General features: G+C 45.4%; 1 long non-coding RNA gene across 1 annotated transcript in view; it reads right to left on the bottom strand.

Moving 5' to 3' along the window:
- Nucleotides 1-2042: 2042 nt before the first annotated feature.
- Nucleotides 2043-13923, bottom strand: part of LOC130297349 (uncharacterized) — a 36032-nt gene continuing 24151 nt past the window's right edge. The window contains exon 3 of the long non-coding RNA XR_008849493.1: nt 2043-2432. This is a non-coding gene — a long non-coding RNA (uncharacterized LOC130297349). The remainder of the gene's footprint in view (nt 2433-13923) is intronic.

The following is a 13923-nucleotide window of genomic DNA, read 5'->3' as shown; positions in this document are numbered from 1 at the left end:
TTATTAACATATATTAGAAATATATTTATTTTGGCATAATCTTTTAATTAAAAAAATTAAGTTTAATGAGAGTACCCATTTAAGTGTAAAAACACACAGCAGATATTGGGATCAGACCCTGCGCCTCAAGTAGGAATTTCTGCTGCAAGATGAATCGACATTTCCTCTGATTAATTATAGTTGCATTTCAAAGCCTATTGTCCCTATTGTTGTGCACAATGAGGTTGTTCCATGTCAGAACCTCTACATACAACAATAGAAGCCCAAATACTAGTGGTGCTCATTCCGAAGTTGGCATGCAATCCAATGAGACAATAGATGGCAGAGACGGCACTCACCAAAAGGGTCTTGTTTATTCAAATTCTACAGTGCGTACAGACAAGGGCAGGTAGAAGCGGGAGGGCAGGGGCGTCTGGACGCCCCTGCCCTCTCGCTTCTACCTGCCCTTGTCTATACGCACTGCAGAATTTGAATAAAGAAGAAAGACCCTTTTGGTGAGTGCCGTCTCTGCCATCTTTTGTCTCATTGGATTTCATTCTAAATGTGTCTCTCTTAGTAAGTAATGACAGGGTATTCCGGCTGGCATTGCAGAACGGAGATCCCTGTTCTCTAAAAAGGGGCTTATGTTTAGAAGTGCAGAGGAAGCAGTTGCACCCAGTCCCAAGAGCCCCTCTGTCATGGGAAGACATTAGAGTTATAGGACACTAAAATGATAATAGTTAGACGGGTACTTTGGTGAAAAACTATTTTTTTCCTATCACCTGGCCCCAGAAAGTTAAACAGATTTGTAAATTACTTCAATTAAAAAATCTAAATCCTTCCAGTACTTATCAGCTGCTGTATGTTGTTTTTTCTGTCTGACCACAGTGCTGACACCTCTGTCCATGTCAGGAACTGTCGGTTTGCTATGAGGATTTGCTGCTACTCTAGACAGTTCCTGACATGGACAGAGGTGTCAGCAGAGAGCACTGTGGTCAGACAGAAAAGAACTACACAGCTTCTTCTGTAGTATACAGCAGCTGATAAGTACTGGAAGGATTAAGATTTTTTAATAGTAGTGATTTACAAATCTGTATAACTTTCTGGGGCCAGGTTATATGAAACAAATATAGTTTTTCACCGAAGTAACCCTTTAAAGGTGGAAATTTTGCATTAAAGGGGTTCTACCGTGGAAAACTTTTATTAAATTTTTTATTTAATCAACTGGTGCCAGAAAGTTAAACAGATTTGTAAATTACTTCTATTAAAAAATCTTAATCCTTCCAGTACTTTTTAGGGGCTGTATACTTCAGAGGAAATGCTTAAATTTTTGGATTTCTCTTCTGTCACGACCAAAGTCCACGACTCTCTGCTGACCTCTGCTGTCCATTTTAGGAACTGTCCAGAGCAGGAGAAAATCCCCATAGCAAATATATGCTGCTCTGGACAGTTCCTAAAATGGGCAGCAGATGTCAGCAGAGAGCACTGTGGTCGTGACAGAAGAGAAATCCAAAAGTTAAAGCATTTCCTCTGTAGTATACAGCCCCTAAAAGTACTGCAAGGATTAAGATTTTTTAATAGAAGTAATTTACAAATCTGTTTAACTTTCTGGCACTAGTTAATTTAAAAAAAACTTTCCACGGGAGTATACCTTTTAAGGCCTAGCCACTTCAATTGACCCCTCTGTGTCCAGATGTGGGACCTGTCCTGTGGATATGCTGCAGATATCTGTAGTTGGAATATCCCTTTAAATTAAAGAAGGTTTTCTTGGATCCTTCCAGCAGTTCTTGAAAAAAGATCCTACTCATTCACTACCACCTCCCTGTTTGCATTACATATAACACTGAGCGAGCTTTGCATCAAGATGGAGGTTTAGTGGCATCATAGGCAGGAGTTTTTTCATGCCAAGGGTTTCAAGTTTGACTTAAATAGGCACTGTCATTTGAACCTACTTTGCATACATCAATAGTACAAGCACATATAAGAAACTTTGTATTATATCTTATTAAACAAAAAAAAACTTATTTCACCTGTTCTCAAACTTCTTCCCTCTCCTGCTGAAATCTACTCTGAAAATCAGCTCAGCTTTGTCCTGTGTCTGCAAGACAAGCAATACAAGTCTATAGAGGGGGAAGAGGGAGCTCTGCCCACCAGCTCTGGGAGAACTGCAAATTATAGATTAAGCCTTTAGAGCAGAAATCTGCTAAAAAATAACATATACAAGTTAGATAATGGCCAAAAACAGTGCTGCACACACACACGACAATATCCTGAATATTCACCTGACAGATTTTAGAATTTCCCCCTGATAAAAGGTTCCCTGTGTGTCCTGGGCTGTCCCATCATAGTCGGCACATCTACCAGCAAACATGATTGGGTGGTAGGACTGGGTAGGGGCGGGATTGAGCAAACAGCAGTGTGATCTTGCTGGTGTAGTACTGACATCATCCAGACTGAAGGGAAAGAAAAGTCCTGGTTTCACAGCTCAAACCACCAAATAGCTTGTGATGTTGGTAAATTCAATAAACAGATTTATTCAATAAACACACAATCTACACAACGCGTTTTAAGGTTTAGGAGCCTCTTTGTCAGATGAGGAATGGTATCAATACCATGCTATTCAATACCATTCCTCATCCGACAAAAAAGGCTCCCCCAATATAGACATATCCTCTAGACTGGGGAGAGTACTTTCTAAAATCACTATGGCCCTGATTTACTATTGTAAACCCGACCTGTTTTGTCAGGTTGTACACCAAATTCTCGCCAGAAATTGTGCCAGAATAAAAAAAACAAAAAAACAACTCTATTTTACTAAGAAAAAAAATTAAAAAGGGGCGTGGTCACCGAAAAGGAAAAAAAAAAAAAACTAAAAACTACATTTCATTCTTAGTAAATCAGGGCCTATATCTACAAATAAATGAGTTATGATCAACATATCAATTACAGTAGGTGGGAAAAGGTGCTTGACAAGGACTTTGGGGCCCGGTCACAACTGCAACCACTGTGACCCCTGTAGTTAACCAACTGTATGCCATTATCCCAATAACAACCGGCACAATAACATTATATGCGCCATGATCATTTTAATTTGTAGCTGAGTCACAGATAGTGAGAAAGAGCAGGATACTGGGTACCTTTTGCACTTACTTGGGATATTTATTTATTAATTTTTATTTTTTTTTAATCTCCCAGGAGATTTAGAACAACCAAAGACCATGTAAATGCTATAAATCTATCGAGCATTATAACGTTTATTATCCTACAGGATATCTGCATTCTGAAATGTAATCTGAGGAACGGACATGCTGGAAAGCTAACAAGACGTGTTTTCAATATCGTGCTGACTTAGACTGATATAAGAAGTAATTTGCAGGGTAAGGAGGAATATCCATTTATCTTCTGTGACACATGTCACTATACCTAAGCCTCGGTGATGTCACTTACTTCTAATGAATTGATTGGCTGAGCAATCACATTAGCATCCTCCGCTGGCTGCAGAGATTCATAAAACTATCATGTTCAAAGAAGATACAAACTATAATACCAATCTTGGATTAAGAAATAACATCAGGCATGCTTCCATTTTCAAAATCAGTTTATCACACAGATGTGACAGACATAACTATCATTACCAAAAAAATCTGTAGACAAATATCAGATCAGAAGTCTTCCCTTGCTGCTCCCCCTTCCCCTCTCACAGCATGAATCTCAAACACAGGCTGAGCGAGACAGACTGCAGCTGCATCTCCCCTCCTCCCCCTCCCTCTCCTCTTTTTCCATTACTGGCTGCAGGAGAGGGAATTAATAAAAATGAAGCAATGGGAAGAAAATTCCAGCTCACTTCTCCAAACAGCATGAAGAAAAGGCAGGAGATCACAGCTTTATTGTAGAAATGCCACACAGTAAAATCGGTAGGCAGACGCGTTTTGAGCGCATGCGCTGTCACGCCCCCTCCCATAGACTTGGGGGGTGGGGCGTGATGTAATGAGGGGTGTGGCTATGACGTCACAAGCTCCCGATGCTGGCTCCAGCGTTCGGAACAGTTTGGAGCTCAACGCTGAGCAGTGGAGTACCCCTTTAAAAGTACAGGATGGACCATATGAGCTCAAGATAACTCAGAATACAACACAACTCATTGGTATAGGATTATTGTTTCATTTGAAGGGTATCATTGTTTTTCTTCCTCCATAGTACCTAACCCTAGGGAGCTAGCTGTCTTGTAATGGGCAGCTGTGTATCAGTAAATCACTATGGCAGGGTCCCCTCTCTGCCTGGGTAATAGCGGCCACTCTTATCTGTCCTTCAATCTGTTCCCTCTTCCTCCTCTTACATCCTGTATTCTCTGCCCCCTCCATATCCTAATGTACTCATCACTCGGGCTCCTTACACAATGAATCTGGATCCTCAACACCGAATACCTATAGAATGTCACCGAATCCTCATTACAGTCTGTTTCCTCAAGCAATGTGAACTACTGACCCTAAGAGAAGCTTTGATCTCCAGCTGCAAAACTTCTCCCCTTTGTTTTAGATTTATCTGTCAGACTTTGCAAAATCCTTTGATGGTTATTGTTACTATACATAGTACCAGGATCTATATATAGTACATACCAGAAGGATATATGAAAGCAGGGGTCAACTCAGACAGCAACGTGTCCCAGTGCAAGACCAAGACGTGAGGTCCCATCCTTCCATCAGCTAAGGCCTCGTGAGAAGGTGCTCGTCATAGTGTCACCTCATTGCAACTTTATTAAAACAGTGGATATGCTACGAAATCTCTAATGTTCGGTGGTTGGACTACGTAGTGCCTGGGCCAACATAATATGATGCCCCAGACACAGGGCCGGTTCTGCCTATAGGCAAAATAAGCAGCTGCCTAGAGCGCCCTCTTGATGGGGGCGCCACTGTGCCCGCTGAAAGAAAGTTAATAGCCAGTCAGCATCCAAAGCACCTGCCCCTCATCCGAAGCACCTGCCCAGCCAGCATCATTGTCCCCCCCACCCCCCCGGTACCATAATAATCTGCATTCTAGTATCTGGGTTCAGGGGCACCCAGGGGGTATAGCCATTTGTGGATGCCTAATTTTAAAGGGGTACTCCGCCCCTAGACATCTTATCCCCTATCCAAAGGATAGAGGATAATATATCTGCTCACGGGGGTCCTGCCACTGGGGACCCCCGCAATCTCCCTGCTGCACCCGGCGTTTGTTTAGAGCATCGGGTGCAGCACCTGAGGCTCATGACATCACGGCCACGCCCCCTCAATGCAAGTCCATAGACTTGCATTGAGGGGGCATGGCCATGATGTCACGAGCAGGACGTGACCGTGATGACATAAGCCTCTGCCCCGCATCGCCAGTCATCGAAGTTCCCTCCGTGCATCGGATGTCTAGGGCGCCGCAGTTGAGATCGCAGGGGTCCCCAGTGGCGAGACCCCTGCGGTCAAACATCTTATCCCCTATCCTTTGGATAGGTTGCTATGTTCCATTTATAATAATGACATCCTCTCATGTGGCAGAGTGGCCTTTGGATTCCCTCAGATGCCCGGACTGGTAGTTATGCAGCCCCTATACCCTTGTCTTTTTCGTAAACATGGCTATAAATCATGAATCCTGGCCCTGTTGTTGTGATTTTTGTGGTTCCCAAGTTCCTGGGAAACTGAACTTCTCAAGCCTCAGGCATCTCTCCTTTTACTTAGTCTTAAAAACCACAAAAAACATTCTTTCAACCCTATTTGTTGTAAGCGGTCTAAGCCACATGACGGATATAAATATAAGACAATGCCCTCCCCAAAAACCCACATGACCCCATTTAGGTTACACTGATCAATGTATACACATATTGAGAAAACTTTGTCTAAATGGGATATCACTATGTATGTATATATAGATCTAATGCTTGTCCCCAGTGTGGGCATTTGGCCCCAATGTGGATAGACTTGGCACTATGATGTAAATAATATTTACTATTACCATTTATTAAAAAAAAAAAAAAGGGTCCACAATGACGCCCAAGATATTGTCCACCCATTTAGCCGACTCGGCCTCTAAGCAGAGGGCATCTGGTCAGCATTGGGTCACCTTGTATATAAAGTAGGAGAACTAGGGAGCAATAGTCATATGGAGCCATTGGTAAGTATCTACAGATCTATCAGTCCCCTCCAGGTTGCATTGCAGGAACAAGACCGAAATTTTATATGGAAGTGATCAATGTCAGAGGACAGATGAAAGGATTGTTCTGTGTACAGTAATGACTCCAGAGGTTATAGAGCACAATAAAGGGACTATTGAAAATCTCATCATCACCGGTAATACAGCTACTGTTACGCCGAGCGCTCCGGGTCCCGCTCCTCCCCGGAGCGCTCGCAACATCCTCGCTACTGCAGCGCCCCGGTCAGATCTACTGACCGGGTGCGCTGCGATACCGCCCCCAGCCGGGATGCGATTCGCGATGCGGGTGGCGCCCGCTCGCGATGCGCACCCCGGCTCCCGTACCTGACTCGCTCTCCGTCGGTCCTGTCCCGGCACGCGCGGCCCCGCTCCCTAGGGCGCGCGCGCGCCGGGTCTCTGCGATTTAAAGGGCCACTGCGCCACTGATTGGCGCAGTTGGTCTAATTAGTGTGTTCACCTGTGCACTCCCTATGTATACCTCACTTCCCCTGCACTCCCTCGCCGGATCTTGTTGCCATTGTGCCAGTGAAAGCGTTTCCTTGTGTGTTCCTAGCCTGTGTTCCAGACCTCCTGCCGTTGCCCCTGACTACGATCCTTGCTGCCTGCCCCGACCTTCTGCTACGTCCGACCTTGCTCTTGTCTACTCCCTTGTACCGCGCCTATCTTCAGCAGTCAGAGAGGTTGAGCCGTTGCTAGTGGATACGACCTGGTTACTACCGCCGCTGCAAGACCATCCCGCTTTGCGGCGGGCTCTGGTGAATACCAGTAGTAACTTAGAACCGGTCCACTAGCACGGTCCACGCCTATCCCTCTCTGGCACAGAGGATCCACCTCCTGCCAGCCGAATCGTGACAGTAGATCCGGCCATGGATCCCGCTGAAGTTCCACTGCCAGTTGTCGCCGACCTCACCACGGTGGTCGCCCAGCAGTCGCAACAGATAGCGCAACAAGGCCACCAGCTGTCTCAACTGACCGTGATGCTACAGCAGCTACTACCACAGCTTCAGCAATCATCTCCTCCGCCAGCTCCTGCACCTCCTCCGCAGCGAGTGGCCGCTTCCGGCCTACGACTATCCTTGCCGGATAAATTTGATGGGGACTCTAAGTTTTGCCGTGGCTTTCTTTCGCAATGTTCCCTGCACTTGGAGATGATGTCGGACCAGTTTCCTACTGAAAGGTCTAAGGTGGCTTTCGTAGTCAGCCTTCTGTCTGGGAAAGCTCTGTCATGGGCCACACCGCTCTGGGACCGCAATGACCCCGTCACTGCCTCTGTACACTCCTTCTTCTCGGAAATTCGAAGTGTCTTTGAGGAACCTGCCCGAGCCTCTTCTGCTGAGACTGCCCTGCTGAACCTGGTCCAGGGTAATTCTTCCGTTGGCGAGTACGCCATCCAATTCCGTACTCTTGCTTCCGAATTATCCTGGAATAATGAGGCCCTCTGCGCGACCTTTAAAAAAGGCCTATCCAGCAACATTAAAGATGTTCTGGCCGCACGAGAAATTCCTGCTAACCTGCATGAACTCATTCATCTAGCCACTCGCATTGACATGCGTTTTTCCGAAAGGCGTCAGGAGCTCCGCCAGGATATGGACTTTGTTCGCACGAGGCGTTTTTTCTCCCCGGCTCCTCTCTCCTCTGGTCCTCTGCAATCCGTTCCTGTGCCTCCCGCCGTGGAGGCTATGCAAGTTGACCGGTCTCGCTTGACACCTCAAGAGAGGACACGACGCCGCATGGAGAATCTTTGCCTGTACTGTGCCGGTACCGAACACTTCCTGAAGGATTGTCCTATCCGTCCTCCCCGCTTGGAAAGACGTACGCTGACTCCGCACAAAGGTGAGACAGTTCTTGATGTCAACTCTGCTTCTCCACGCCTTACTGTGCCTGTGCGGATATCTGCCTCTACCTTCTCCTTCTCTACTATGGCCTTCTTGGATTCCGGATCTGCAGGAAATTTTATTTTGGCCTCTCTCATCAACAGGTTCAACATCCCGGTGACCAGTCTCGCCAGACCCCTCTACATCAATTGTGTTAACAATGAAAGATTGGACTGTACCGTGCGTTACCGCACGGAGCCCCTCTTAATGTGCATCGGACCTCATCACGAAAAAATTGAGTTTTTGGTCCTCTCCAATTGCACTTCCGAAATTCTCCTTGGACTACCGTGGCTTCAACGCCATTCCCCAACCCTTGATTGGTCCACAGGAGAGATCAAGAGCTGGGGTACTTCTTGTTTCAAGGACTGTCTTAAACCGGTTCCCAGTACTCCCTGCCGTGACCCTGTGGGTCCCCCTGTAACCGGTCTCCCTAAGGCTTATATGGACTATGCTGACGTATTTTGCAAAAAACAAGCTGAGACTTTACCTCCTCACAGGCCTTATGACTGTCCTATTGACCTCCTCCCGGGCACTACTCCACCCCGGGGCAGAATTTATCCTCTGTCCGCCCCAGAGACTCTTGCTATGTCTGAATACATCCAGGAAAATTTAAAAAAGGGGTTTATCCGCAAATCCTCCTCTCCTGCCGGAGCTGGATTTTTCTTTGTGTCCAAAAAAGATGGCTCCCTACGTCCTTGCATTGATTACCGCGGACTTAATAAAATCACGGTAAAGAACCGCTACCCCCTACCTCTTATCTCAGAACTCTTTGATCGCCTTCAAGGTGCCCACATCTTTACCAAACTGGACTTAAGAGGTGCTTATAATCTCATCCGCATCAGGGAGGGGGACGAATGGAAAACTGCATTTAACACCAGAGACGGACACTTTGAGTATCTAGTCATGCCCTTTGGCCTGTGCAACGCCCCTGCCGTCTTCCAAGACTTTGTTAATGACATTTTTCGTGATCTCTTATATTCCTGTGTTGTTGTGTATCTGGACGATATTCTGATTTTTTCTGCCAACTTAGAAGAACATCGCCAGCATGTCCGCATGGTTCTTCAGAGACTTCGAGACAATCAACTTTATGCCAAAATGGAGAAATGTCTGTTTGAATGTCAATCTCTTCCTTTCCTAGGATACTTGGTCTCTGGCCAGGGACTACAAATGGACCCAGATAAACTCTCTGCCGTCTTAGATTGGCCACGCCCCTCCGGACTCCGTGCTATCCAACGTTTTTTGGGGTTCGCCAATTATTACAGACAATTTATTCCACATTTTTCCACTATTGTGGCTCCTATCGTGGCTTTAACCAAGAAGAATGCCAATCCTAAGTCCTGGTCTCCCCAAGCGGAAGACGCATTTAAACGGCTCAAGTCTGCCTTTTCTTCTGCTCCCGTGCTCTCCAGACCTGACCCATCTAAACCCTTCCTATTGGAGGTTGATGCCTCCTCAGTGGGAGCTGGAGCGGTCCTTCTACAAAAAAATTCTTCCGGGCATGCTGTTACTTGTGGTTTTTTTTCTAGGACCTTCTCTCCGGCGGAGAGGAACTACTCCATCGGGGATCGAGAACTACTGGCCATTAAATTGGCACTTGAGGAATGGAGGCATCTGCTGGAGGGATCAAAATTTCCAGTTATCATTTACACCGATCACAAGAATCTCTCCTATCTCCAGTCTGCCCAACGGCTGAATCCTCGCCAGGCCAGGTGGTCGTTGTTCTTTGCCCGTTTTAACTTTGAAATTCATTTTCGCCCTGCCGACAAGAACATTAGGGCCGATGCTCTCTCTCGTTCCTCGGATGCCTCGGAAGTAGAGGTCTCTCCGCAACACATCATTCCTCCTGACTGTCTGATCTCCACTTCTCCAGTCTCCATCAGGCAAACTCCTCCAGGGAAGACCTTCGTTTCTCCACGCCAACGTCTCGGGATTCTCAAATGGGGTCACTCCTCCCACCTCGCAGGCCATGCGGGCATCAAAAAGTCCTTGCAACTCATCTCTCGTTTCTATTGGTGGCCGACTCTGGAGACGGATGTTGTTGATTTTGTGCGGGCCTGTACTGTCTGTGCCCGGGATAAGACTCCTCGCCAGAAGCCTGCTGGTCTCCTTCATCCTCTGCCTGTCCCCGAACAGCCTTGGTCTCTGATTGGTATGGACTTTATTACAGACTTACCCCCATCCCGTGGCAACACTGTTGTTTGGGTGGTCGTTGATCGATTTTCCAAGATGGCACATTTTATTCCTCTTCCTGGTCTTCCTTCAGCGCCTCAGTTGGCAAAACAATTTTTTGTACACATTTTTCGTCTTCACAGTTTGCCCACGCAGATCGTCTCGTATAGAGGCGTCCAATTCGTGTCAAAATTCTGGAGGGCTCTCTGTAAACAACTCAAGATTAAATTAAACTTCTCTTCTGCTTATCATCCTCAATCCAATGGGCAAGTAGAAAGAATTAACCAGGTCCTGGGTGACTATTTACGGCATTATGTTTCCTCCCGCCAGGATGACTGGGCAGATCTTCTACCATGGGCCGAATTCTCGTACAACTTCAGAGTCTCTGATTCTTCTGCTAAATCCCCATTTTTCGTGGTGTACGGCCGTCACCCTCTTCCCCCCCTCCCTACTCCCTTGCCCTCTGGTTTGCCCGCTGTGGATGAAGTGACTCGTGATCTTTCCACCATATGGAAAGAGACCCAAAATTCTCTTTTACAGGCTTCATCTCGCATGAAAAAGTTTGCCGATAAGAAAAGAAGAGCTTCCCCCATTTTTGCTCCCGGAGACAAGGTATGGCTCTCCGCTAAATATGTCCGCTTCCGTGTCCCCAGTTACAAACTGGGACCACGCTATCTTGGTCCTTTCAAAATCTTGTGCCAAATTAATCCTGTCTCTTACAAACTTCTTCTTCCTCCTTCTCTTCGTATTCCCAATGCCTTTCATGTCTCTCTCCTTAAACCACTCATCATCAACCGTTTCTCTCCCAAACTTGTTTCTCCCACTCCTGTTTCCGGTTCTTCTGACATCTTCTCCGTGAAGGAGATACTGGCCTCCAAGACGGTCAGAGGGAAAAAAAATTTTTTGGTTGATTGGGAGGGCTGTGGGCCTGAAGAGAGATCCTGGGAACCTGAGGACAACATCCTAGACAAAAGTCTGGTCCTCAGGTTCTCAGGCTCCAAGAAGAGGGGGAGACCCAAGGGCGGGGGTACTGTTACGCCGAGCGCCCCGGGTCCCCGCTCCTCCCCGGAGCGCTCGCAACATCCTCGCTACTGCAGCGCCCCGGTCAGATGTACTGACCGGGTGCGCTGCGATACCGCCCCCAGCCGGGATGCGATTCGCGATGCGGGTGGCGCCCGCTCGCGATGCGCACCCCGGCTCCCGTACCTGACTCGCTCTCCGTCGGTCCTGTCCCGGCGCGCTCGGCCCCGCTCCCTAGGGCGCGCGCGCGCCGGGTCTCTGCGATTTAAAGGGCCACTGCGCCACTGATTGGCGCAGTTGGTCTAATTAGTGTGTTCACCTGTGCACTCCCTATGTATACCTCACTTCCCCTGCACTCCCTCGCCGGATCTTGTTGCCATTGTGCCAGTGAAAGCGTTTCCTTGTGTGTTCCTAGCCTGTGTTCCAGACCTCCTGCCGTTGCCCCTGACTACGATCCTTGCTGCCTGCCCCGACCTTCTGCTACGTCCGACCTTGCTCTTGTCTACTCCCTTGTACCGCGCCTATCTTCAGCAGTCAGAGAGGTTGAGCCGTTGCTAGTGGATACGACCTGGTTACTACCGCCGCTGCAAGACCATCCCGCTTTGCGGCGGGCTCTGGTGAATACCAGTAGTAACTTAGAACCGGTCCACTAGCACGGTCCACGCCTATCCCTCTCTGGCACAGAGGATCCACCTCCTGCCAGCCGAATCGTGACAGCTACTCTGCAACCGTGAGGCTCACATCCTAGGACTGAGCCTAGGACACAAGCAGGAACCTTCTCTATTAACTTACTGTATGGGACGTTTCTTATATTCTTAATGTATCAGAAATGTGTATCTAATGCATGAACTTGCTGCTACTAACACTATAATACTGCCTCCTATATACAAGAATATAACTACTATAATACTGTTCTTATATACACAAGAATATAACTACTATAATACTGCTCCTATATACAAGAATATAACTACTATAATACTGCTCCTATATATAAGAATATAACTACTATAATACTGCCTCCTATATACAAGAATATAACTACTATAATACTGCTCCTATATACAAGAATATAACTACTATAATACTGCTTCCTATATACAAGAATATAACTACTATAATACTGCTTCCTATATACAAGAATATAACTACTATAATACTGCTCCTATATACAAGAATATAACTACTATAATACTGCTCCTATATACAAGAATATAACTACTATAATACTGCTCCTATATACAAGAATATAACTACTATAATACTGCTCCTATACACAAGAATATAACTACTATAATACTGCTCCTATATACAAGAATATAACTACTATAATACTGCTCCTATATACAAGAATATAACTACTATAATACTGCTCCTATATATAAGAATATAACTACTATAATACTGTTCTTATATATACAAGAATATAACTACTATAATACTGCTCCTATATACAAGAATATAACTACTATAATACTGCTCCTATATACGAGAATATAACTACTATAATACTGCTCCTATATACAAGAACATAACTACTATAATACTGCCTCCTATATACAAGAATATATCTACTATAATACTGCTCCTATATACAAGAATATAACTACTATAATACTGTTCCTATATATACAAGAATATAACTACTATAATACTGTTCCTATATATACAAGAATATAATTACTATAATACTGCTCCTATGTACAAGAATATAACTACTATAATACTGCTCTATATACAAGAATATAACTTCTATAATACTGCCTCCTATATACAAGAATATATCTACTATAATACTGCTCCTATATACAAGAATATAACTACTATAATACTGCTCCTATATACAAGAATATAACTACTATAATACTGCTCCTATATACAAGAATATAACTACTATAATACTGTTCCTATATACAAGAATATAACTACTATAATACTGCTCCTATATACAAGAATATAACTACTATAATACTGCTCCTATATATACAAGAATATAACTACTATAATACTGCTCCTATATATACAAGAATATAACTGCTATACTATTGCTCTTCCTTTAGAAGAGATTAATACATCTTGGGCTCCTACAATGTTCCAAGCCACCAAATTATTTTCTCCTCCATGATTTCTCTCCTTTTCTTGATTTCCTGGATAATAAATTATATGCCCCCTTGTATGGATGAATTTGTCTGTTTTCAGCAGAAAAGGTCACTGGTCAATGACATGCTGTGAAAAATGAAAGACAGATCTGGTTGTGGGCGTCAGACGCCTCCTCTAGATTCATGGTAATGTGATTAACTCACAGATCTTCTACCAGGTTCAGGCTCAGGAGCCTTTGGGTCCACTAAAAGAAATGATTCTAAAGACCAACTAAATGTGCATGACAATCTGCCTTATTGGACATATAGTACCATAAAACCCAAGAACACCTCCAAGATGTTCTCTCCAATAGAGAGATGGGAACAGCTTGTCTCAGGAAGTTATGCATTTTAGGTGCCTTGTTCCCTTCATCAGACTTAAAGGGGTACTCCGCCCCTTATCCCCAAAGGATAGGGGATAAGATGTCTAATCGTGGGGGTCCTGGCTGCGGCACCCTAGACATCCGGTGCACGGAGCGTACATCGCTCCGTGCCGGATGACTGGCAATGCTGGGTGGAGGCTCATGATGTCACGGTCACGCCCTGCTCAAGATGTCAAAGTCACATCCCCT

This window comes from Hyla sarda, chromosome 13 (genome assembly GCF_029499605.1).
Source record: "Hyla sarda isolate aHylSar1 chromosome 13, aHylSar1.hap1, whole genome shotgun sequence".
Classification (NCBI taxonomy): domain Eukaryota; kingdom Metazoa; phylum Chordata; class Amphibia; order Anura; family Hylidae; genus Hyla; species Hyla sarda.
Note: the sequence above shows the minus strand (reverse complement) of the source record. Positions and strands in the feature narration are given on the sequence as shown.